This window comes from Ixodes scapularis, unplaced genomic scaffold (genome assembly GCF_016920785.2).
Source record: "Ixodes scapularis isolate PalLabHiFi unplaced genomic scaffold, ASM1692078v2 PGA_scaffold2__306_contigs__length_199485367, whole genome shotgun sequence".
NCBI classification, from domain to species: Eukaryota; Metazoa; Arthropoda; class Arachnida; order Ixodida; family Ixodidae; genus Ixodes; species Ixodes scapularis.
This window is the reverse complement of record NW_024609857.1, coordinates 32,730,100-32,754,588: the sequence shown is the minus strand read 5'-3', so window position 1 is coordinate 32,754,588 and position 24,489 is coordinate 32,730,100.

The following is a 24,489-nucleotide window of genomic DNA, read 5'->3' as shown; positions in this document are numbered from 1 at the left end:
CTGACACAACACGCGCTATCGCGTTAAGTTACGCGTCTTTCATTCCTTCTGCACTTCGATTACCTCTAAAAGGCGCATGCGAAAATGATCTACTTACCTTTTAAGTGCGGTTGAATGGTGACAGGTGATAGCGGCAACAGCGAAATCATGGAAGAGCTGTCATCCGGACCGCCTGTGGTGGTTCGCGCGCGAGCGAGCGGACGCAGCGCTGTCGATGGTCCGGCCAGTAAACATCACTTGACGGTCGTGTTCGTCCGCGAGCTGAGTGCACCGGCTTTCGTCTCCCTCCGCCGCTCCGATGTCGAAATGCCGCCAGAGCAAAGAGATCTCGCCTCGACGGCGTTTTGCTGCGCGCCGCTTCAACGCCTTCTTCTCTTCTTTTTTCTTTTTTTTTTTTTTTTTTTTTTTTACAGCGTGTGTGTCTTGCGGGTTGGGCTCCGTCACTCCTAAGCTGACAGTGTAGAGGAAGCTAAGGGGTGCCCGGTGAACTAATCGCACGTCTGTCCATAATCACGTGATCACGCTCCCTCCTGTAACCACGCGCAGAGAGCGGGGCAGGTGGTAACTGGTCCGGTGGGCGCTTAGCTCGCCCGGCACTATCAGCTTAGAAATGAAGGGAGTTCCGCCTCAAGGACGCCGAGTCCGCTTACAAAGAGATTTGGAGATATTGGTGATGGTGTAGGGCAGTGTGGGGAAAACGGGTGGGGAATTGTCCTCTCATCACCCTCTCTCGCCCTTTCCCAGGGAAAGATAGAGGTCTTGCACCAGGCCGAGCGACCTTGTAAGCATTCCGGTTTCGAGGCCGTCGGTGCGTGCGCCTTCCTTCAACCCCCCCCCCCCCCCCCCCCCCCCCCCCCGCCGTGAAGGGCGCTCGAATTCTTTCGTTTGTCTCTGCTGGTATCTGCTTGCCGGATATCCAAAAAAACCAATGTGGTAGAGATTGCTTAGACATGACAGCTCTAGCAAGAAGACAAAAGGAGTCTGGCAGACACGACGCTCCGAACTCAGCCTGAAGCCTAATGTCAACATTAAAAGGAGAATGATAAATCAAATGTCTCCCAACGAATAAAAAAGACGCAATATGATTTTCAAGAAAATCGTCAGCCACTTTCGCGTTGCCTTGGAGCACCAGCGAAGCTCAAAAATAAACAAAACAGCAAAACATGCGCACAAAAAAAAACAAAAAAAAAACATGCACGCAAACATGAGGATTGCGCCAGATCGGTAGTCTAAAATACCAACCACATGTGGGCGATCGTACGGGTGTAGCCTTATAGCCTCACGTGCAGAATCCCTGTGCGAGCTTCAACCAGCATTGTTCCATGTCTTAAGCTAATACGTTGAGGGTCTACAAATGACGGCATGATTACGTTACACACGCTCGCGTGCACACTTGCTGTCTCTTAATTAAAAGCAGAATGCTCCGCCGTCACGGTGAGGGCCCGGCCATGTGATCTCGGGATTCGCGTCATGGGCTTCTGATCAAGCTAGCCTTTTAAAGGCGGGGCTAAAGGGTGAGGTGTCAGTCGTGGGGCATTTGGCACGGGCTTTTGACATTGGGTGCTTTCGTGCACCACCGGATCGTACACAGGGCATGAACTTTCTGTAAAGCGGTCTCCCTTGTGGAACTTGGCAGTCCACTGTGATAAACGTTCGTATGATTTTTTGCTAGATAAAATACCTATTCCGGGCAAGAAGGTACCGAAAACAGAGGGTAAAATTTTCGAGGCATTCAAAATCAGTGTAAAGAAGGATGACGGTTGCATCAGTGCGTCGTCACTCGTTTCATCAAACAAGGAAATCAGATTCATTTGGGGTGAGGTATAATAATGTGTGTATATATGTTCGTGTTTTCCAAATAAAGTTCAGTAGCCAGTAGCGCTCCGAGTGTGCACTCATACTTCTTTGTGGTCGTTTTTTTTTTTTTTTTTTGCGTTTTGCAGTTGTCGTTTTTTTCGGCTAAACTCTGAATCAAAAACAACGTTATCGTCTGCTATCAGTGCCTTGGTGCCATGTTGGAGGCATTCGGCGTGTTATTGTGGCAGCAGTAGTGCCGTAAAGTCATAGAGCCGTCCTTGTATAACCACGTTTCAGAATATGTTCTTGTCCTGTCAATCGCACCGGGGTTCTTCACTGGACACGAAATGGAGTCCATAAACCCGTAGTTAGAGTACGAAGCTTTTCTCTCGAGGTCATAGAGTCAACATAATAATCTAGAGCGAAAGGTCCCATGCATTTGGCCGCGACAGAACTGCGAGGCATTGACGCGGACATCGGCAGCCCCATTTGGCGGCCCCGATGAGCCCATATCGAGACATTTCTGATCGCAGTTTTCGGCCCCCAGAAACAAACATACGGTCCTCATATCAAGATCGGCAATGAAATAAAAAAAATTCTTCATGCACCCTTTGCTCATGTGTAGTCGTAAAATGATGTACTTTTATCCGGGTTTCTGGAAAAAATGTGCTGAGGTTTAGTACGGGTCATAAAAGCTTTTGTCCGGCAGAGCTCTTGTTCGGGATTCATGGATTCATCAGTGAGGATGTTTACATCGCCCGCATGGATTATAGTCACGTGACCTTGTGACTATTATATGGAGCGCTATTTCCACTGTGGTTACGTGGTGGCTTCAATCTGTGGTGGCTCCAATCCAAACGACCGACCGGCGGACCGTTACGGACGCGTAAAGTGCGCAGGGCTCGCCCATAAATGCTACCACAAAGCAAGCTATGTTATGAAACGATACAACGCTCGTTTTGATGAAACCGTCGATGGGACAGCACAGGGTGCCGACGAGACGATTTTGTCGATGAAGCATCCTCCAACAAACTGATTGCCATAGCGGATAAAACACGTCGATAAAACCCATTTTCCGGATTGCTAGTTGGAGGGGTTATTAATCATATGATTTGCGTAATTCCGAGGCCAGAGAGAGCGGGTGCACTACTGAAGGAATGCCCCCACTAAACAAGAGCTCACGCGTTGAAAGCATCCGCCACAGTAAATATATTCAAACCAACATGTCCGAAAAAAAAAAAAAAAGTACATTGGATAGTGTTTGGCGTTTTACAGCGATAGCTCTTCGAATCTCTAAAACTCGCGAACGGTTTCCACGTTGCCTTCACTACAAAAACAGATCTCAGCTTAATATTTGAATGATTAACTGTCGTAAAGTGCCAACCTATGAAAGACTAATCGAAAATTATTCAATCAGTTATTTGCGCACCCTTCCCGCGGATATTTATTTGTTCTATTTATTTATAAAATACCTACGGTGTGCAGAGGGCATTATTTTAGGGATTAATTTCGTACATAAACTATCAAATTGTCACAGGTAGAGAAACACAGCCTCCGACTACATAAAAGTCCAGTTCTCAAATTGCAAAAAGAAAAAAAGAAAAAAAACCAAAAAAAAAACAGGAATAATAAGAAGGAACACGATCCATCAAGAGCACAGAACTCAAATATCACGCCAATATGGCACTATACAGGTATCACTGGTGACCCGTATTCTCGGAGATCACTCCTATCACAAATCAATTTTTTGGGAAAAAAAGAATGAAGATTATTCACACAATTACAATCTGTTTCTAAAAGTGGTAGCTTACGTTAAAAGCACTTACGCTACTTTCGCGAGCACTCTGCTTGTGAAATAGATGCGGGTCGCTTCCAGCTTTTCTCCTGCACTTCAAAATACTACAACACCACCAACATATATTTCCGCGCGAATGCTGCACGTGCCCGAGGCTTGTCCTTAAACAGCGAAGGCTACCGGCACGAAAGTGCAGCCTTCAGAGGTGTTTTCGCGGAATGACCGCTTGCGCTAGAAATTTTTGTTTCAAAGGGAGGTTTACGCGCTAGCCCGCGCGTGTCGCTGACTGGTTGGAGCTAGGAGCACGAGGAGCGCAAGCTCATTCTGTAGAACGTGCTATGAACACCAGGAATACTTCGTCTCAACTCAGCATGGACCATTGTTGGTCACACGTGCTAAAAGCGCGAGCTAATTGTTTTGGATGACGCCTCGGCGGGCACACGAGCGCTCGCGGGTGCACAAGCACTGAAACAGCATCTGCGGTTCATTCGGAGGTGAAACTAAGTATAGCGCGTGATGCACGTTAACGACCTCAGGTTAGCGGTCGTGCTGCACTATACTCTGTTTCATACTTAGCGTGCAACGCTGTCAGAGCTACTGGTGCGAGCGTGGGGCTTGATCTCGTTGATCATTTGCACGCGTTCTCGCTCAAACAAAACCATAGATGAAGCCACGCGCTCGCGTCAGTAGCTTTCACAGCGTTGCACGCTAAGTATGAAACAGAGTATAGCTACGCGTGTCTCATGTACAGCGTGAACCAGTGTCGCAAATCTTGAAAGGCAGACCGACCTCACGCCGAATAATCTCTCACGAACAGTTTGACCTTTGAATCGAGTGTACACCAACTCATTGCGTGTAAACAAGCACGCGTTTGCACACAAGAGCTCCGCGCACGACGCGCTGCATGTACCCATTTTCCGAAGTGTGAAGCGTTCGGCCATGCTCCGTTCAACAGGCTGCACCACCGCCTAAGCGCGACGTAATAGATTTGGTGTAGGTGGGACTCTTGTTTAATTAACGATTCACTATGGCACATCGACTGTAATTTCGCCCTCATTTGCTTTGAAATAATGTTTTCATCCGAAATACTACCTATAGATTACGAATGACGAGTCACTGATCATTTATACGCCAGGCGAGCACGGGATGGCGGCCCCTCTCATTGGAAATGCACCGGTGATTTTGGCACGGGTGTTTATTTCAAATTTATAATATAAGCACTCCTGACCTGTCCTATCAAAAAGATGTTTGCTTTTTTTGGCAGCAATGACAGCAGGGTTGCACAGAAGCATATATGCATTTAAGCACGTCCCTTATTATAGGGAAAATTTAATCGAGAAAAGTAATTAAGGTAAATTAACGTAAAGTTCTTTTGTATAAAAAAAAAATTCTGCCATATAAGTGCACACGTCAGTACTTAAATGATTGTGTTGTTACCCATGAAGCGCGCGAGAAAGACCTTCTTGAGAAAAAAATGTGAAACAGATACTTTTATAAATATATTAATTAATTCATTTATGTATTTTCCGTGTTCACAAACATAACAAATAAATTATCGTTGTCCTATATATTTATGCATAATTGCGCATGGAATACCTTCTATCAATGACACATTCATAGTGTCACTAAATCTTAGTTCTGTGGAGATGCCAAAACGGTATTCGGTCATATATTCCGAAACCGTTCGTAAAATCAAAAACAGAATTAAAAAAAAAAAAAAATATGGCAGCGCTACTCTTCCTAGGCCCCATCGTTCGCAAGGCATCCGTTCTAAAGTTCCGGGAAGCTTGCTCGTGGGCAAAACGATCTTGTTGCTTTCAAGGTTGGAGGTTTCGCGCGCAGAAAGTGATGTCAGGCGATAACAGGCCGGAAATTGATTGTAGAGGTAAGCTCTTATTTCGTTCATCTCTAAGTTGACAATGCGGTGAAGCTAAGCGTTAGCCAACCATTCAGTGGCCTGACTCCTATCGCTTGATTTCGCTCGCCTCGCGTGTGTATGCGGAGAAGGGGTGATCACGTGGTGCGAGACTGACAGTCAAACGGTCTAACAAGCACGTAGTTTCCACCGCGCTGTCAGCTTACGGGGGATAAAGTCCCCGATCCATGACTAAAGGCTTTGTGTGGCAACTGAGGACAGCGTGTGCTTCCGAAGGCGGTAATCCAGGGAATCCGGACTCAACGGGCGCCTCGCTCGTTCCTTGCGCACCTTGCACCCAGCTTGAACTAATGCTCCATGCAAAAAAAAAAAAAAAATAAGAGAAAAATATTAACGAACTTTAGTGTCCGCAGCATGCCCATTCCACACTATTTTTTTTTGTGTTTATTGATTTGTTTTTTCGAAGTTTTTTTTTTTTTTTAAGTTTTTTCGTGAAAATATTTGCGTCGTGAAAGAGCTGGTTGGTCGGTGCTGGTTTGTTGTCGATTCGGTAACTAACAAACACAGGAGACCAAATTAAAGTTCACAATTTTTCCACATCATTACTTTCAGCTGGCTGGATTGGTACCAAGACCAAGCTTATAAGTAAATTTGGCTGTCTGTAAAAGACAGATTTATTTATCTTCTAAATTCCTCTAAATTTATTTACTCTCTAATTTCCTCTGGGTCCTCTAAATTTCCGCTTGCGACACTTCCCTCACTTCCGAAGCATTTCGATGGTGAAACATTTTTTGTGAATCGGATTTCTTTAGCTCACGGATGCGGCAGGCTATGCTTCTCGGGACACGCTGACCCACGTCTTCTGTACGGCCCATTTAGGGCATTCGGACGGCACTCCAATGCGTGCTTAGAGTGCCATCGGACGTGGGCACTTGAACGCTTGGCAAGAGTACCACGGCACCCTAGACACAGGCTTTTTCAAAGGCCATGCTAGATGGAGGAAGCGACCGCTAGTTACAGAACATATAGACATTTTCGCTCATTCATTTTAACTGAGCTTCTGTCGTCCGTGTTTCGTACCTCGGGGACATTGAACATAAGAAGCTTAGCATATTTTTAACATATCGTAGGGCGACATAGAGCAGTGTACGTTCTCCCCCAAATAATTGAGCTATCGCTTGCTGTGTAGAATCAACGGAACGTAAGGTGAACTCGTCAATGGCAGTTTAAATGTGGCTCTGTTGGACAGCGAAATAAGACTTCTGTATTACACACTAATGTATTTATATTTAAAGCCAGTGAGATCCGTACCACAAATATCGATATCCGGAATGCTACACGGTGCTTCCGCTGTACATTAGGAACTGTTTGATGAACAGCGGAAAAGAGCAGCGATCTTGAATGTTCTCTTATATCGAAAACCTTCCTGTCAAGGGAGCTTCGGAGAGCGAGGTTAAAACAGTTAAAGGATGTTGCAAACTGTGCAGAGTTAAAGGTTTAACCCCCCAGAGCTTTTCTTGAACAGAGCAGAAGACTAATCGACTCCCTCGCTTCGAAAAGTAAAATGTAAATATTGAAAAAAAAGGTAGTAGTCAAGCCAAGTTTATTTAATGACTCAAAACAAAGACCGCATAACAAGTTTGGAAATCATCGCTAACAACTTTTCCAAACGCTCTGGCTCCGTCGTTTATTTTCTCCACGGCGGTGAAAATAAGGGAGCCTCTAGTGTCACGTACCATAAACCTGGCTTGCCGCCATGTATAGGTTTTTTGAACCTATACATGGCTTCGAAACGAACGCCGTGTTTAGGGCGACGCTTTATGAAATGGTCGTCACGTGGCGTATGCAATAGACCGCGCGAAGCCGACCTCTTCTCTCACGGAGGGAGGTTTTCCTCTTTGCTTGCTTTTAATGCGAATGTGGAAAAAATACTTGATTTATACATATACCTGTTCCTACGATCAGTGAGGTCGGGCTCAGCAGTAAATTGAAACGACCCCCCAAAAATATAACAATGCCCCAAAAACATCCCTGGGCTACATAACAACCCTAGGCACTTATGTAACGAAACATAATCGCACACGCGCGTCGGCATCCGCTCATACACCCGTTTACACACTGATCTATATGCTTATTGTTTAATATATCTGTGTAGCAAAAACATTAATTGCCTATTGCTTGGATAAAGGAGTGTCCCCCGCTCAAATGATCTTCCTGCCGCAGGTAATAATTAAGTTAATAAATACTGAAATATAAACCCGTCAAGGCAGGCTGTACCAACTCATTTATTAAAACATCCTTGCCCATCTCCCCCCCCCCCCCCCCCCCAAAAAAAAAAAGAAAAAAGAAGAAAAAAAAAAGAAAAAAAGAAAAGCGGATAGGAAAAAAAGGTTTCCCCGAGAAAACGAAAAAAATACCTGCGCCGAACAGCGTCGAACTTGCGCCGAACCCATAGCGGCGCCATCTATCGACAGCCCGTGATATCGCGAGGAGAAACTAACTCTCGTTACAGTTACTCTCGAGGTCGAGGGAGGGTTAAGGGAGAGTATCATCGAAAGAAGCGGTCGGGAAAGAGTAACTTCCATGCAGATAGCGTTAAAGGAGAGTAAGTTAGGGCACTTACTCTCCCTTGACACCTTTTTTTTTTAGAGTGTAAGCCAAGAGCACATGAAGGCACCCTAGTTCACCCTTAAGTTGAGACTGCAACCAAAGGTACAAGCGCGAGCTAGCCCAGGCTCCTGGTTTTGAGACGTGCATTTCTAGCGAGAGTGCTCGTTCTGCGGAAGAATGTTTCGAAGCAGCGACCTCGATCTCTCGTGTTTTGTGGCATTGGTGCGCGAGCTCTCGTGCAGCGGGAACGTCTGTCAGCGCTATTGTTCGCGGTGAGGAGCTCGCTAGGCGCGCTTCTGTTTTCCTCACTCTGGTATATACCAGAGCCGTATATCGAGAGAGTTTGGCCATTCATTGGGAAGTACAGGAGGCAAATAAGGCGGCGCAATTAGTTGAAAGCGGGCTGGGCGTGTTCCAGGCCGCCTTCACAAATTCGAATGTGGACAACCAGAAGCCGGAAATAATACCCTGGCAGTTGTCGCAAGAACGAAAAGTAATAAGTGCGTCTGAGCAACTATAGGTGACTGAAATAATGGTGCCCGTGGTGTTTAAATCACGGTCATCCAAAATCATGGGGGAAGAGCGCGACTAGCGGAACGATCGACATAATCCGTATACGCCAGGTAACGAGGGCCAGGAATCTGCCGTCCGAGCGGTCACATTCTGTCCAAACAAAAGAGACTTCCTGCGGCAAATTCGTTTCTTACATCTTTTTGCATGATTATAATCGAAACACCACGTGCACCCTATTTTCAACCATGAAGACTTAGCACATTTACCCCTTACGCTCTTATTAAAACTGTTTTCGATACAGCGGCTAGGGGATTCTTTTCGGCTTCTGGTTGGCCAAGAGAACATGCCAAGCCCTCCATCTGCGTTTGCTACACGCCCTGGCTCTGCCCGCTCCTCCCATTGACGAAACTTTTTCTATATACAGCTCTGCTCACCACAGGTAGTGCGCGTGTTATTCACGCGGTCATGATTTATTTTTCATAGTGCATAGAAGGTTGGCATTGCACGTGCTTGCACCAGCAGAGTAAGTTGAAGCATCCTCACTCTGGGTTGTGACAAAAAAAAAAAAAATTTCATTAGGCGGAGAGACCCAAACTTCTCGCCGCGAATACTCGCAGACAACTTTCTGTGACATTTCAGAAGTAGTGAAGACTGTTCGTGCGCAGCTTTTGTGGGCACTCAAGCTGACCAAGCAAGCACACATGCGCCCATGGCTTGGACTGCATCGCCACAGAAAGTTGTCCGCGAGGATACACGCATTGCACACGCTCCAGATTACAGACGCGCCACTGTCTCCCTCTCCCCATACTGGGAAAAAGGACACAGTCGGAATGTAAATAGCCTGTCCTGGTGTGATAATGATGGAGCGAAGTAATCAAAATAAGAGGAAACAAAAACTGCAGGTCGGTTATGGCGCCGCCCATGCACAGCTCCTGTAAAGCGCCTGTAGACCTTTTTCAAATAACCTCATACCACCGCACAACTGACGGACCCTCGACCCGGTGCATTTTTAAATTGCCCGCTGACGCAGGGTATGCAACGCCGCCAACGGCATGGGCGAGAAGGCTCAGAGACGGACGTCGCGAGCGAGTTAGTTCTAAGCAGTGGCGTACCAACTTGTTTTTGAGGGGGGGGGGGGCAACCAGACCCCCCCATCCAACCCCCCCCCCCCCCCCCCCAGTGCCGGTGGTGGTGCCCTTGGTATCCCCTGGGCCTCACCGGCCAGGGTTTGCCCTGCCAAGTGGCGGCTGTTTCAAGGGGGGGGGGGCCTTGCCCCCCCCTCCCCCCGGTGGGTACGCCCATGGTTCTGAGTGTTTCTCTTTATCGTGTTACAATGTCCGAAAATGTCTACGAGCGCCTGGCCATCACTGCGTTGTCTTCGGGTGCACAAATACCCGCGAAAAATGCGCGATGTGCACAAAAAGCTGAAGCGCAAGTGTGGCTGCAATGTTATTGAGCTCCACATGTATACCCAAGGATCCTTATTTATGAAGTCAGACGATTGCAAGCGTGAGTTGCGAGGGCTTTGTATCAGACTCATCGTCACGTTTGTGTCGACGACTACCTTGTCTCAAGCCTGATTCACATGGTGAGATTTAACTTGCGATTTCGCAGTTGAAACGCCACTCGTGCGGAAAAAAAAAAAAAAATGACGCGGGGGGAGTTGTTGTACCCAACGTCGCAGCTACTCATTCGCAAGCAAAATCGCACCATGTGAATCGGGCTTTAGAAAAGTAACAGGTGTCACAAGAAAAAAAAATTGCACGTTTTTTTTAGTGCAAACATAAACTACACTCTAAAAGAAAAAAAAAAAGGTATAATTGCATCCTTTTGTCCCATATAATACAGCCTACAACTTCAGTTCGACATACAGCGGCTGTGGTCGAACAGACGGCCACAAAAGTTTACGAGGGGCTTGAAAACGGTGCGATATATCTTTTCAAATAGCTAAAGTACGTATCAAAGACCACATAAAGAAAACACTGAGTTTTTGCAATAGGGCCAAAAAAACCCCGATAGTTTTTTTTTTTTTTTTTTTTTTTTTTTTTTTTTAGCCAGTGACTCGTACACTAGCTTTTTTAATAAGTTGTACCACACGGCGATCATGCCATTCGCAAAGTTTGGCGCCGTCTGTTCGCCTATTGGGCTCTGTAAGTCCAATTGAAATTTTGGGGCGTATTATATGGGACAAAGGGTGTAAGAATACACCTTTTTTCCTGACAGTGTAGGCATCACCGAACGCTCATTCTTTGCCCAAATGTAGCGCTAGAGGTCACAACCAGATGCCAAAGTTTCAGCCCGATCCGATACCTTATTAAAAAATTATGATTTTTTTTTTAAATTTCAATGAGAAAATGGCGGCTGATGAATTTTTTGAATACTTGGGGTTCTATGGCGCCAGAAAAAGAAAACGGGGAAAAATGGGCACCAATTTCCTATTGAAATTTTCAGAAAACCCCTCATAACTTTTGAATAAGGTATTGGATCGGGCTCAAACTTTGGCATCTGGTTGTGACCTCTATCGCTACCTTTTGGGTGGAGAATGAGCGTTCGGCGACGCCTAGTTTATTTTTGCGGTAAAAACAAAAAAACCCTGCAATTTCGTTTTCTGTGACACCCTGTAGACCAATTCCAACCCGGTGCCGGTGCTCCGATTAGGTTATCACTGCAAGGTATGCTATAACACCATGGCAAGTGAAGGGCATGAAAACGTCTACGTGCCACCACTCGAGATGCAGCTAGCTACCAAATGCTGAGAGCGCACCTGCATAGACTACATTAAACTGCTCATTATTTTCTTCGTGGCGCAAACTCAATCAAAACACTCCCCCGTCTTCGTCCTCGTTCTTTCGAGGATGCAAGGTGATGGATGGCCTGTCATTATCCAGCTCGGCTCAAATAGCCGTGTTTGAGCCAAGTTATTCTAGCCCACCATAGCCAAGTCTAGCCAAGTTCCCTCCCCCCTTCCCCCCCTCCCCCCACATACCCACACCGAGAGCCACTAAAGGAGGTACGCTTAGATTATTGGCATTCCGCTCCTCGATGTGCTAGTGGGTGCCGCCATCTGGGTGCTTAGAGTTGACCAGACGCTACTGTCGATCGTCACAATTAAAAAAAAAAAGTGACTTCCTCAGCTTTAGACATGGTGGTAATAAGCTCAGGTGATATCGTTTAGCTGCGTCGCGAACTATTCAAACATTTCTGGAGGACAGACAAACGTTTCCTGCGATTTCAGAAAACTGGCCATCATGATTCTAAGCACAAAGACTGCCGAAGTTTCGTTAATCTGAAGCGCTTACTGATTGGCCCTTCCCACATCAATGCCTACCCAGATGGCTATGCTGCCACAACCAGCCGGAAATTTTAAGCTTTAAGCTGCTGGACGGCGTCGTCGGTGCCTCCAGTCTCAAGATGGCGGAGCCTTTAAAGCAGTGCTACTATAATGGGTACGGAAACGAAATGACTTGAGCGCGAGCTCTCTACCCCTCGTTTCAAAGTCGGCCAGCAAAAAGCGCAATGCGTATCGCGGCCCTGACGTCAATAGCTCATGCATGGCCAAAGGTACTGTAATTGCCAGCCTTGCCGCTTGGTGGCGTCAACGCGTGACGATGTCGCCTAGTAGTAATCTTGTAATATCCGAGGACTTTACGCCCCATAACCTATGCACAGCTTGCTCGTAACGCCATTCGCGCCCATGCCTGTATTATATGTGATACGAGCGTTCGGTTCACCGCGTTAGTTTCACACCGCAGAAGCAGTAGCTCGAGGGAACCAGTAAGTATAGAAATAACCGTCAGTACGCAGCAATGGTGACACCTGCAAGCTTAGTGGCGACACCTCCAAGCTAGTGGGTAGACTTCAAGGAAAGCTGCCTTGAGATCTGCTCACTATCCTTCAATCAGAGCCAATCAGAGCTCGTCTTTCTGGTGTCACCATAACCCATACAAAAGAAGCAGACGAATTTGCGCTCCGTATAGCCTTTTCTTTCTACTGTTTGCTCTCCGATTCGCGTAAAAGGCTACGTAGCCCATACCTCGCCATGAATTTGAGTGGTATACACTCTGGTATGCTACGCCGGGTTACGGCCGTAAGGGAAAGTGTGTAATAAGCGGCGACGATCGGCCCATTTGCGTGCCAGAAGCCGCTCGCGCTTCGCCGCTCCTTTTCTGTGTGCGCGCGGGCGATTAATGTCGGAGAGCTCCCGCGACGATCGTACATTCCTCCGACTGCTGTGGACGCTTCTGGGTATGTGTTGACAAAAGTGAAAATAGGGAAGTGCTGTTGGGATTTTTTGACGGTGTATATAGCGGCAGTGCCTTTTCAGCGAGCGAGCTGATCCTAATTTTCCCTGCAATCTTTAGGCCTCCTATATATAACGCACTTTTTTTAAATGTTTCCTTTGGCCCTTAAAATTTCGTTCCGATTTTGGCGTTCACTTGCCCATAGAGAGGTATAATGAGATACCAAGAAATTTTCTTCTTACTCTGGGGCTTCGGTGAAGTAAATAGACTTAGCGACAAACTTCTAGGAATTAAAAAAAAATAAAAATAAACCTCGCATAATAAGGCACATGCAAGATGGCTGCCGCATAAGTCTGAACTTTCGATGCTATTCTTATATCTTATGAAACCAATGGAGGATAATTACTTGTCAGTTCTGCTGCGTAATAAAATGTCACATTTCTCAAAGAGCCTTCCTAATGGATGTACAATCAATTATTAACAACAGAGGGATTATTTATCTTTTCACCAGTAAGCCGATCATCCCTCCCTTTTTTGGGTGTTTCGGATCTTCGACAACTGTATACAAGGCATCGCGAGAAAAGCGTCAGTGCATATACTTTTTAATTAATTATCGCGCCTGATCAAAATTAGAAATAATGAAGCCAGCTTTCGTGGCTTTTGAGACGTCACACCCTCCTCAAAGTAAGTTCCAAATGTTGCAAAGCGTGTTTTTCGTCGTTTTTATGACCTTAACGCGAGGATAAATTTCAAGGTGTTATTTTAATATACCATCCAAACTTTCGGTGCGCAGAAATCTTCGCGGTCATACGCACGAACATCTGGGCGCAACGCAGAGCCAGTCGTTGTTCCTCTGTAAAGTTACAATCCTGGAAACTGAAGCGGTCCTGTATTTGATTATGCCCGTGCCACACGATCAACTGGAATGCCATTTACAACGAATGACATTTGTCTGATCAACGAATCGGCTCGCAATCTGACACGCGTGGAACTCCCCACGTTTGAAGCGTCGCGTGCTGATTGGCCGATCGTTCAAATGTCATTCGTTGTAAATGGCATTCGAGTTGCCCGTGTGGCACGGGTATTAAACACTTAAATCATGTTCATTTGACTTCCGGGATCACGAATATCGAGATTATGTTTTCAATCTGGTGTCCTGAGGCTGTAGAAAATCATTTTCAAAGTACCGCTGCAGCCCCTCTTTCCCGGAGCGTTACGTAATAAGATGGGTTTACAAAAAGTCAGCTTTCGGGGATTTTCAGCGCCTATCGAAGCTATGCACGCGTAGTGCTATTTTCAAAAATTAGAGGACACACAACGCTGCGTACGTGTAGGAAGGCGAAAACATCATAGTCCCACGGGCGAAATGTTTTTTAGTAATGCTTCTACACGTATTAAAGTTTAGGACAACGTACAGGACGACCTCTAGGACGACGTCAAGAGCAATGTCTAGGACGACTTCTAGGACGACCTCTAGGGTGACCTCAAGAACGACGTGTAGCATATCTTCAACGCTTTTGTCGGCATGAAGCTCGCACGGCTCTGCCTACACCTGTATACTCTTCCTACTTACACTACGGTGGACATCGAACTTTAAAAAAAAAAAAGCTTTTCTGTAAAGCACCTGGACATTATACGTATAGGTCTCAAAATGAACTTCCCCCGAAAGGAGTATATTTAGCGCAATGTTCACATCGCTAGATTTATTTTGAGTCCCGCGTCAGGGGAAGGGTGGAGGGGGGGGGGGGGGGGGGGGGTTAGGGGTTAGTTTATTTTGCGACAAACGTGTGCAATCCATGCATGTACGGAAATGTATTTTTGTGATTTTAGTACGTCCCACAGACGGGTCATGAACGGCCGCGGCGGCCTTCGAGGCGGCTAGCGTTGGACTAAGCGCGCGCCTTACACACCGTGCAACCAACACCACCACAGAACTAGCAGCGATCCTGTTCGCCCTCGAGGCCGTTCAGAAAGGCAGCACCAGGGGCGGCAAGTAGGTAATCTTGTGCGACTCACGAGCAGCGCTCTCTATGCTAGATAACTTGGAGTGGGCACCACCAGTGGCACGAAGAATCGCAGCAGAAGCGATGGCATTGGAGCAACTCGGACACCAGTTCAAGTTTCAGTGGCTGCCAAGCCATTGTGGCATCAAGGGAAACGAGATCGCCAACCAGATGGCCAACTTCGCCCACGATGAGCCCTCTATGCCCACATCCAAGATGCTCCCATCCGCGAACGCCAAGCTCCTTGTGGCGAGGGAGATCGCAAGTCAGCAGTGCACCCATACGCAAGGATGGCACAAGGCAACCACCCGGCCCAGCTCCCAGCACGCATGAACAGGGCAACGGCAGCTATCTTCCACCCATTTCGGACGGCAGCGCCCTCACCCCCGCATGGATAAACAGGATGAAAGCCTCTAGGAGTCTGCAACACCTGTAGAACTCGCGCAGATGACGTCCACCCTTTCCTACAATGCGCTCTCTACGACACAAAAAGAAGGGCACTCTAGGAGGAGTACATAAAACTCAACCTAGCCTACAGCTTCATGAAGGAGGTCACCAGACCATGAGGCACGAACTGACCAAAAAGAAGGCGGTGAAGGCACTGGAGAACTTCCTGGACAAGAAAGGATTAATCTCCTTCCTCTGAAGAAAAAGGCAACAAAGTGAGAGATGGTGTCAACAGTCTTTCCGACAGACTGACTCATCAACTGTGGTCGAACTAAATCAGAAAACTACCCTCTTTCGCCTACATCGGACCTCCCCAATCACCAGGCGACTGGAACCTATATTCAAACCAGCCTTGCCGTTGGCTATGACCATCACAGACCCCCTGCCTGCAAGTCAGACTTCGACGGTTAGACAAAGACGAGAAAAACCCCACCCTTCCCCCCTCTTCTACTCCCCCTTCTTTCCCAAGATCCCTTCCCCTTTGACTGTGACATGGGCGTCTAAGTACGCCTCAACCAACAGTCGGTTTCCCCAACTCGCCCCCCCCCCCCCCCCCAAAAAAAAAAGAAGAAAATACTGATATTACTATTACTATACTACTGTGATTTTAGTGTGTCTATAGGAAAGACTCCAGAAGATTAATCTCTTTCGGCACGTCGTCCCTAACAATGAGACTTCAACAGTAAAGTCTTAGACTCCCACCCCCACTCCCACCCCCACCCCCTTTTCTTATTAACACTGCGCTGCCTCAAAGCATACTTCAATTAAGGTGGCACTGTGAGCTCTTCAATACCATTAACTTTCTACAACTAGAAAACAAACTGCGAAATCTCCCCGTTTCCATTAACTTAACCAGTCAATCTACATCCTCAAATCCTATCCACTTGTGCAGCCCTTTTACAGTACCCATACCATAGAATCACCGCATCCTTCCTTGACAACAAAGGCATACCCCAGACAGGAATTCCCTGAGGATTCTTATCCAGAGTGACGGTATACTTTACACACCACCGCAGCTCGGTCGTGACAAAAAAGGACATCCAACGCCGCGGAGAATATCCCTTCCTTCGCCGCCGCAGTTTCCCAAAACTGATAAGCACCGTTCACGCTAAAAGAGCGGCCCTTCACAATTTTCAGCCGGGCCGGGTAATATTCCACGCTCCATTCATCTTCCCATCATGGAACGACCGCGTCCAGCCCACGGGGGACCGCTTCGCCGCGGCGTCCAAAGTGCCGATCCAGGCCTCGCGGTTGGTCGTGCGTGTGTCTCTCGTGGCCTTCTCCAAAACGTCCGCTGGCGTGGCTTAATTAGCGCGCCGGAAATGACGCGTACACTTTGGGAGACGCCCCAAGGAGGTATTTGCCATCGCTTTCCGGTTGCTTCCCCCTGCACACGTGCCGTTGTAATGCCCGAGTCCCCACTATAGAGCAACAAAACAAAAACAACCGACAACGACAAACTTCACGCACGTAAAACATGCACGCGAAATTGCCTTTATCGGGCTCGCAGTTTTCTTCTTTATTATTATTTTTTTTACTATTAGCGACGTGCACGACCAATAGTGTCGCTGCTGTCAGCTTTCCATTAGAGTGCCTTCATACACACGCGCGCTTTCACTATAGAGTGGTGACATCTCAGCCATTTTCCCGCCCAATCGTTTTCTTTTTTATGCATTTTGAAGCGCGCGCAATCTTGTGTCACTCAGCTCGAGCGCGTAGCTTTGGCTAATGCATAGACGCCATTTTACCGCCCAAGTCACGGACCGAGTGCGCGAGAGCGTCACGCGCTGGCACATTCAGGGCAACAATGGATGTCTCCACGCTCAGACAGACAGACAGGTAGGCACCCTACTTTCCACGATTGGCCATACCACGGGCGTAAGAGCATTAGGGGCCTTTAGCAAACCGTTGCCGTGTTGCCTGTACCGCAGTAGCGGAGTCTTTAAAGCATGCTTTTAAGCACACGCCAGGCGGTCACGGTACCACCGGGGCCCGCGCTTAAAAGCATGCTTCAAAGGCTCCGGTAGTGCGGTATACCAAACTTTCTGCCCGATCCGATAACTTATTCAAAGAAGTCATTTTCTGAAATTTCACTGGGAAAATGGAGCCCATTTTTGCCCGTTTTCAGTTTCTGGTGCCATAGAGCCTCATAGAGCTCCGTCGGCCGCCATTTTCCCATTGAAATTTTCAGAAAATCACTTATAACTTTTGAATAAGGTAGGAAATCGGGCTGAAACTTTGGCATCTGGTAGTGACCTCTAGCGCTACCTTTGGGCGGAGAATGAGCGTCCGGCGATGTCTAGTTTATTTTTGCGGTAATAAAACCCGTGTAAATTTTTTTTTTGTGACACCCTGTATAGCTTTTAATGTGCTTTTTACACACTATCGAACTTGTCGCCGCAACTGATAATAAGTAGCCAGAGTGATAACTTGTGACGTCACGGCCGGGCAAATCCTGGTCGTGACGTCAAGGATTGAAACCGTTAGCGGGCGCCACCGAAACATCTCGGCTCTAACACTTGTGTTTACCTAAAGACTCGGAATTGAATAAAGTCCGGCTCCTTGCAGATCGTTACTACTCTCCCTCTTCGTGTGTTGGATTAAGGTACATGCAGGTACACTTTGGATTAGCTTTACGTTACTTTACCAAGATGTGCACGTTTCAGACGCTAAAAGCATCGCTTTTTTTCGTTTGTTATACAACCAAATCTGGTAGTTTTCTTGCAACAGTGCGACTAAAAAATGGACGAAACGAGAGACTGAAGGAAACGAACGTTGGAATGGATATCGTTTGGTCCAGTCTCTCACTACGCCAGTGTCAAGTCGCACTGTTTCGAGACGAATACGTCCGAACTCGCCCAATTATTCATTCCAACCGATCCGGCAAAGCCTGGACTCCATGGGACGAATGGGCCCTGAAAAATCGACGCATATTGCCCGGCGGTTTTTGCTTAGCGCGTGGCATCAGCACAATGGCTTTTACGTGGCGTAGCGAGCGACGTAGCGTGGATCCACCGGTGATAACGTTTGAGAGGAGGAAAGGTGCAGGCCTTGTCTACTATACCTATGGTGTTGCCGCTCCTTCAAGAAGCAGACGAACTTGCTCGCCGTATGCAGCTGAGGAGAGATGGGATGCTGCGTCAAGTCGTGAAAACCAGACGGTCTTCTTTAAAGGGGCAGCAACTAAGCAACTATGCGTGATCAAATTGCCCATTGAAAAGCTGACGAGCTGCGGCTTCCTATCAGAAAACCGTATATTATATGTTGACTTAATCCGGTATAAAATTATTTGCTATGTAAATACTGCTAGCGCCAACACATACACGCACAAAAGTACGCGGTAGCCCGTCCTGATCCAACTTACGTGTTCGGCTAACCGTGAACTCGCGCAGCAGCCATGCGTCATGTAACGTCACGGTCCTCGTAATTAAAGTTCCTTATGTTTCGACAATAAACATGTATTGTTAATATCGTCGCACTTTTTTACGAACACTTTGGTACGCTAGATCTTTTCCTAAATTACCCAAGCACCAAGGAACATGTTGCGAGTGTGCTTGTAGGCGCTACGTGTGCTGGTGTCTGAAGCTTCAACAACAGTTATGAAGGAAAATCTTAAAATAAATGGGGCTTTCTTAGCGTGTGCGTTTGTCAACGTCTTATGTTTTTTTTTTTTACTTCCTTCGAAGCTTTCATACAAACAAGGTGAGCGTGTGCCGAGCGTCTACCGACATCCTCAACGTTATCGTTGGTGCTTGGGTGATTTTGTGAAAAGGTCTATTGAACTGAGCGTTTTAATTGACGTGTTGCAGCCTGTAAGTTTGGTTGCGTTGCCACGGTCTTGCACCCCTGAAATCGGTAACATACCCGAGTCAGTCAGTAAACGCTTTGTTAGGGGTAACATCGAGTCTGCTTGCTAGTTACCATCTAGCTGTGATAGATATCACCCTGATATATATCGTGTAGAATTGGCAATGCGGCCTTACTTTCCACTTCTCCCGGATCCGGTTTCTGCGCTCGGCCGGCTGGATTTTTTGTTGTTCTAAAGAATGCGTTGGTGTATATATATCCGCGTTAGAAGCGATAAAGCTTCATCTTCAGAAAGAAAAAGGGAGCGACGGGGCAAAAAAAGAAGTGTTAGCACTAACTGCAGGTTTAGCGCCCTAGCGGCGTCATTATTAAGGTTCAGCCGCTCTATAAGAAGCAACGTGTGCCCTCTAGACGCCCGTAAATATCCAGCTCGCGCTGGCGGGCACGAGCGTGAACTACAATTACCCGACCGGCTCCCCTAACTGTCCCAACTATTTAAGATGTTAGCGTCACGCCTCGAACGCATCGCGTCGCCGTCGCCGTCGCCGTCGCCGCCGCCACTGTCGTCCGCCTCTTCCTGTAACCGCCGCGGGAGGCCGGTACACATGAAACGATACAAGGCGACCCTATATACAACGCCAAAGGAGCAACTTGCAGCGTGAACCCGTGCACTAGGACGACGTCTCCATCCACTCTGTCGTCTCGGTCTTCCATTGTCTCCGCGAGCACCGACGCCGAACAAAAAATATCAACACTGCTAACGTTTTTGGTTTCTTTTTTTTTTTATATTTTTGTCATCCGCCATCTTCCACTCATTTCACTTCCAGCAGCGCTCTGAGGCGCCCGCGGATGAGGCGATTCGGCCATGAGTTCGCGCGACGCCTTCTTTCGGTCTCGAAATGAGTGCAGCTTAAAAACGACAAGGGCGAGCCGCCTTTCACTTCATCTCTCTTTGTTCGCGCCACGAGCCGTGAGCTCTCCTTTCCTATTCTTCTGGGCCCAGGTATTAAGGAATAAATTGTTTTTGATTGCGGCGACGAGGCGAACGCGGTCTGGCTCGGACGCAGCCTCCAGCCTGGCGGCCACGAGATGAATCGGGTCCGGCTTTTCCAAACAAACACGGGCGCCAAAAGGGGGAGGAAGTGGACAGATGAATAAAGTGCAGGAAAACCTTCGAGAATAACGAGCGAGTACCTAAGAGGTACCCCCCTTTCTTTTTTTCTTTCTTTAGAAAAATAAATATATAAAGAAGTCCGTGGCGCAGCCAGCGGTTTTCGGAGTCTATGGTGGACGGCAGCGGGCGACGGAAGTTGGATTTGTCAGGCGTGGCAGCCCAAAACGGATGATTTCATTGTGTGCGCGCGCGTTTTTCGCTCCTCCAGTTTCTTCCTCCTTGTAACTTTTATTTTGCTCCAACCCTGGCTCTCAGCAGGATTTTTTTTTTTGTTCGTGTGTTTTTGAAGCTGAGTTTTAAATTGCGTATTAACCGAGAGCGCTTGGATGGCTCGTGTGTGTCGGGGCGCGCTCGCGCAGATGCCGAGTTTGCTGGACTGCTACGAACGGAGGCCCACAACTCACTCCGCCAGCGGTGTCTCCGTACTTTCCTTTACTGCCATTTTGTTTTCGTTTCTCCGGTTCCATTTACGCGACAAGATGGCTTTCTGCTTGTTTGCATTTATCCTCCACGAAGGGAATGTTTCTCAGCACGCTTTTTTTTTTTTTTTTCGCGTGTTCTTTTAGATGCAGCCATTGCCGCGTCTTTTGTGCAACTTTGCGTTCCGGTCTGTGCGCAAAAAATTTGAACGGTGGTCAGTTAATGAAAAAAACTGCAAACAACTCGGTTTGTCCGACAAAAAAACAAATCGTATTTTTTGTCCAATCCCGTTGTTGCAGTGTCAACAGAAGCGCGCACACATACACACGCACACAAACACACACACACACACACACACACACACACATATATATATATATATATATATATGCGTGGTGTTCCATTTTAATTCAAACAGATTTATTACACACAAAATATTCGCAAGAGATGTACTAATACGGTTTGTGCTTGTGACTTATACGGCCAGGGGGACATTATGTGGGTGGCTATTCTCTGCGATAAGTCGGATAATTAGCTAAACTTCCTTAATTAAATTTTAATTCGAAAAAATAATCATATAGTTTCAATTAGGAACATGCTCAGCATAATCGAAAACCACTGAATCAGTCCATTTTAAAACGACATGAAGCTCGTGGGAAACTCAGGGGGCGCACCAAAGTTTCCACTCCTGCAAACGGCGTAAAGCTAGCAGTGGCGGAACGCGATGATAATCTAATCATCCGCGTTTTGCAATTGCTAGCTTTGCAGTCCTTTATTTTCTGTCATGCACCAACCAACTTGTAAATATATATATATATATATATATATATATATATATATATAATAAAGAAATAAGAAAAGAAAGAGGGAAAAGTGACAGCATATGCACCGTGGGAGAAACCTTAGAATGGTCATTGTCACGTAGTTTCGAAGCATACAGTTGACTTCTTTAATCGCTGCAGTGGGTAATGTTTATAATCTTCCGTTCAGGACGTGAGTCGTGAAGGTAATGAGTTCAATAGCCAAGCTGTCGCTTGATGCTCTTCTCAAGAATGATTATTGACCTACAACTTCAAGCCTGTCATCAAGGTCTCCAACAGAGTCGGCACATTCACGAATGGCATCATCGTCCTCCCTAGGCGAGAGCGATGTTGTGGCAAATCTCCAGCCTGTGAGGAGCATTCGCTTCGTGAAATAAACTGCCTGGGGAAGTTCTTGTTTGGACGCAGACGTGAAAGGACCGCACCGCTTAGCGCGTCTCAGCGGAACAGGAAACTTGCCTTTGCCCGGAGGCCTTGTATCCTAATGTAAACCGCCAGCTACAAATCCCGGCCACCAAGCCTGTTAGCACCACTGAAACGGAACGTTCGTTTTCGAGACTCTGAAGACTCAAGTCATAATTGAGAGCTTCGACATTCCAGGAGCGCTGGCTAAAAGTTGCGCTTCTGAACATTCACCGGAATATCCAAGTCAGCCACGAAAGTGTCCTCTCGCTTCTTTCTATCGACCGACGGCGGCTTCCACTAAATGTTTAGGCCCCACAAAATGATAGAAACTGGTACTTTTCTTTGCCCCTTCCTCGTAAAACTACAGCGAAGAACGGAAAGAACCCAAAGCATTACCATAGCACGATCATTTCTGAAAAATGTGATCCGCGCAGGAACAATGAGCGCGACGCTTCACTTGCTCATTGCCCTAGTGCGCATTGCAGTTTTTATGTTTAATCGTATTCTCAACTTCACTATTATCTGGCACACTTTAGTAGTTGTGTATGCACCGGAATACTTTGCGCGCCTGTATACATTTTTTTTTGTTCAAAGCCCATTATTATATTTTATGATTAGGTGTTTTCGTTGTTCTCTATTGAAGTTTCCCTCTTTAAAGATTCAGCGAACGAGACACGTGGAAAAAAGGTTGAAATTTTGTGTTCTAAGAAACAGGAAAATAGTAAATAATATTTTGTTTGCGGAATTTATTTTCCTCTCTCTCTTTTCTTTTTTCATTTTGAACGCTTTGAACAAGGAAAAACACACCATGAGAATATTTCCTGGCTACGCCACTGACCATATATACATATATACGCTAGCTTGCGCTGTCTTCATTATTTTATTTTCTAACTCGCTTTATTTTTCCGAATAAACATGTTTTATTTGCATCCTTTCTTCTCGCTGCCTTGCAGAAAATCGCACTGTTTTCACGGGTGGGACGTCTATGCCCGACGTTTGATGTTTCCTTTGTGTAACACCTGAACGCAAAAACAAAATCAACCTCTAGCAAAAAAAAAATAAATAAAAAAAAAAATTCTTTACGTTTGGGCATGCGGGACCGGGCGGCAGCGCGGTGCAGTGGAATATTCTTAAGAAGGCGCCGGAACGTTTAAAAGGCAAATTGCTGGAGGCAGGAGAGAAAGTTTTTCTTCAAAGAACGGCACAATGTTGCTGCTGCCTCCTGCCTAGCGTTTATTTATTAATTTATTTATATGCTTCGCTCATTTCTTTTATTATTCCCAAGCTGCATCTATGTATGTGTTTTATTTACACTTTAGTCGCTTAAAGTTTGAAACTTCTGACGCCGTTACCCGGCTCTCGGTCGGTCTCGCGTCAATCGGATTCAAGCACCAGTCTTGACTTTGAACGAGGTTCGAGAGGGAACGGTAATACAATTTGATTCTCCGCCAAGACGAGCGAAAACGATGCCTCGAACAGGCTGCGCTTGCAACCAAACAATGAAGACAACAGTAGAAGCAGCGAGCTCACGCATAGAAGAACAATAAGATATGATCTTGGCATATTCGCCGCGAAGTCTGGAGCAGCTGATGCGGCGGGTACGTCTTTTGGAGCACTCGTTAAGTTACGCTCATCTGAGAACTTTCTCCAGAATTTTAAGAAGTGCAACTGGAGTCAGCGCAAGAAAAGAAAGGAAAGAAAGTGAGGAGATGGGGGTTTGTACTCGCGTTTTTCATATTGAAAGAGAAAGAAAGCAAACACGAACAGTGCAACTGTGTATCGTTTTTGCCTCGGCGCCTCGTTGCGGCATTTAATGAAAGCCTCGAGAATATAACACGTGACGTGACCAAGATAATGTTGAAAAGACTGCTTTTGTACTTCTTTAATATTTTTTACCTTCATTATTTTTTATTAGTATTAAACGAAGACGGTACTCTAGTTGAATATTAAAAAACGAACTGGATAAATTTGCGAATTTTTCTGCGCGGCTTACAATTCCTTTGTTCTACGCAATTCCGAAGCCTGCGGGCGATTGGGTAATTGGGACATCAGCTGTAAATGTACATAAATTTCAATATTAATAATAATAATAATAACAATTTCTATTAAGACGCCGCAAGCTACAGGTAATCACCCTGCGTGCTGTCGGCTGAAATCGAGACGTGAAAGAAAACTGTATTTCCCCGTATCTGAGTACGCTTTGTTTGATGCCGCCTCTGTCCGCAAATAAGACCGCCTTTGTATGGCGCTCTCCTGGGAACAGCGTTACAAGCCAAGTGATTGCAGGTACCTGAGTGAATTCCTCGAAAGGCGTATTTTCTTCGAAAATACCTGTTGTTGTAGTTGTTTGTTGTTGTTGTTTGAATGCGTGCGCCGAGTGGTACTGTTGCGGCTGGTAGCTCAATGAGATTGACTGGCATCCAGAGATGACAAAAGGTTTGATTTCGACGGGAGACTTATTTTCTTCAAACACACCTCTTGTTGTTGTTGCTGTTGTTTCTTGCTGTTGTTTGAATACGTGCGCCGAGTGGCACTGTCGTGGCTCATAGCTCAATAAGATTGACTTGTATTTAGAGATGA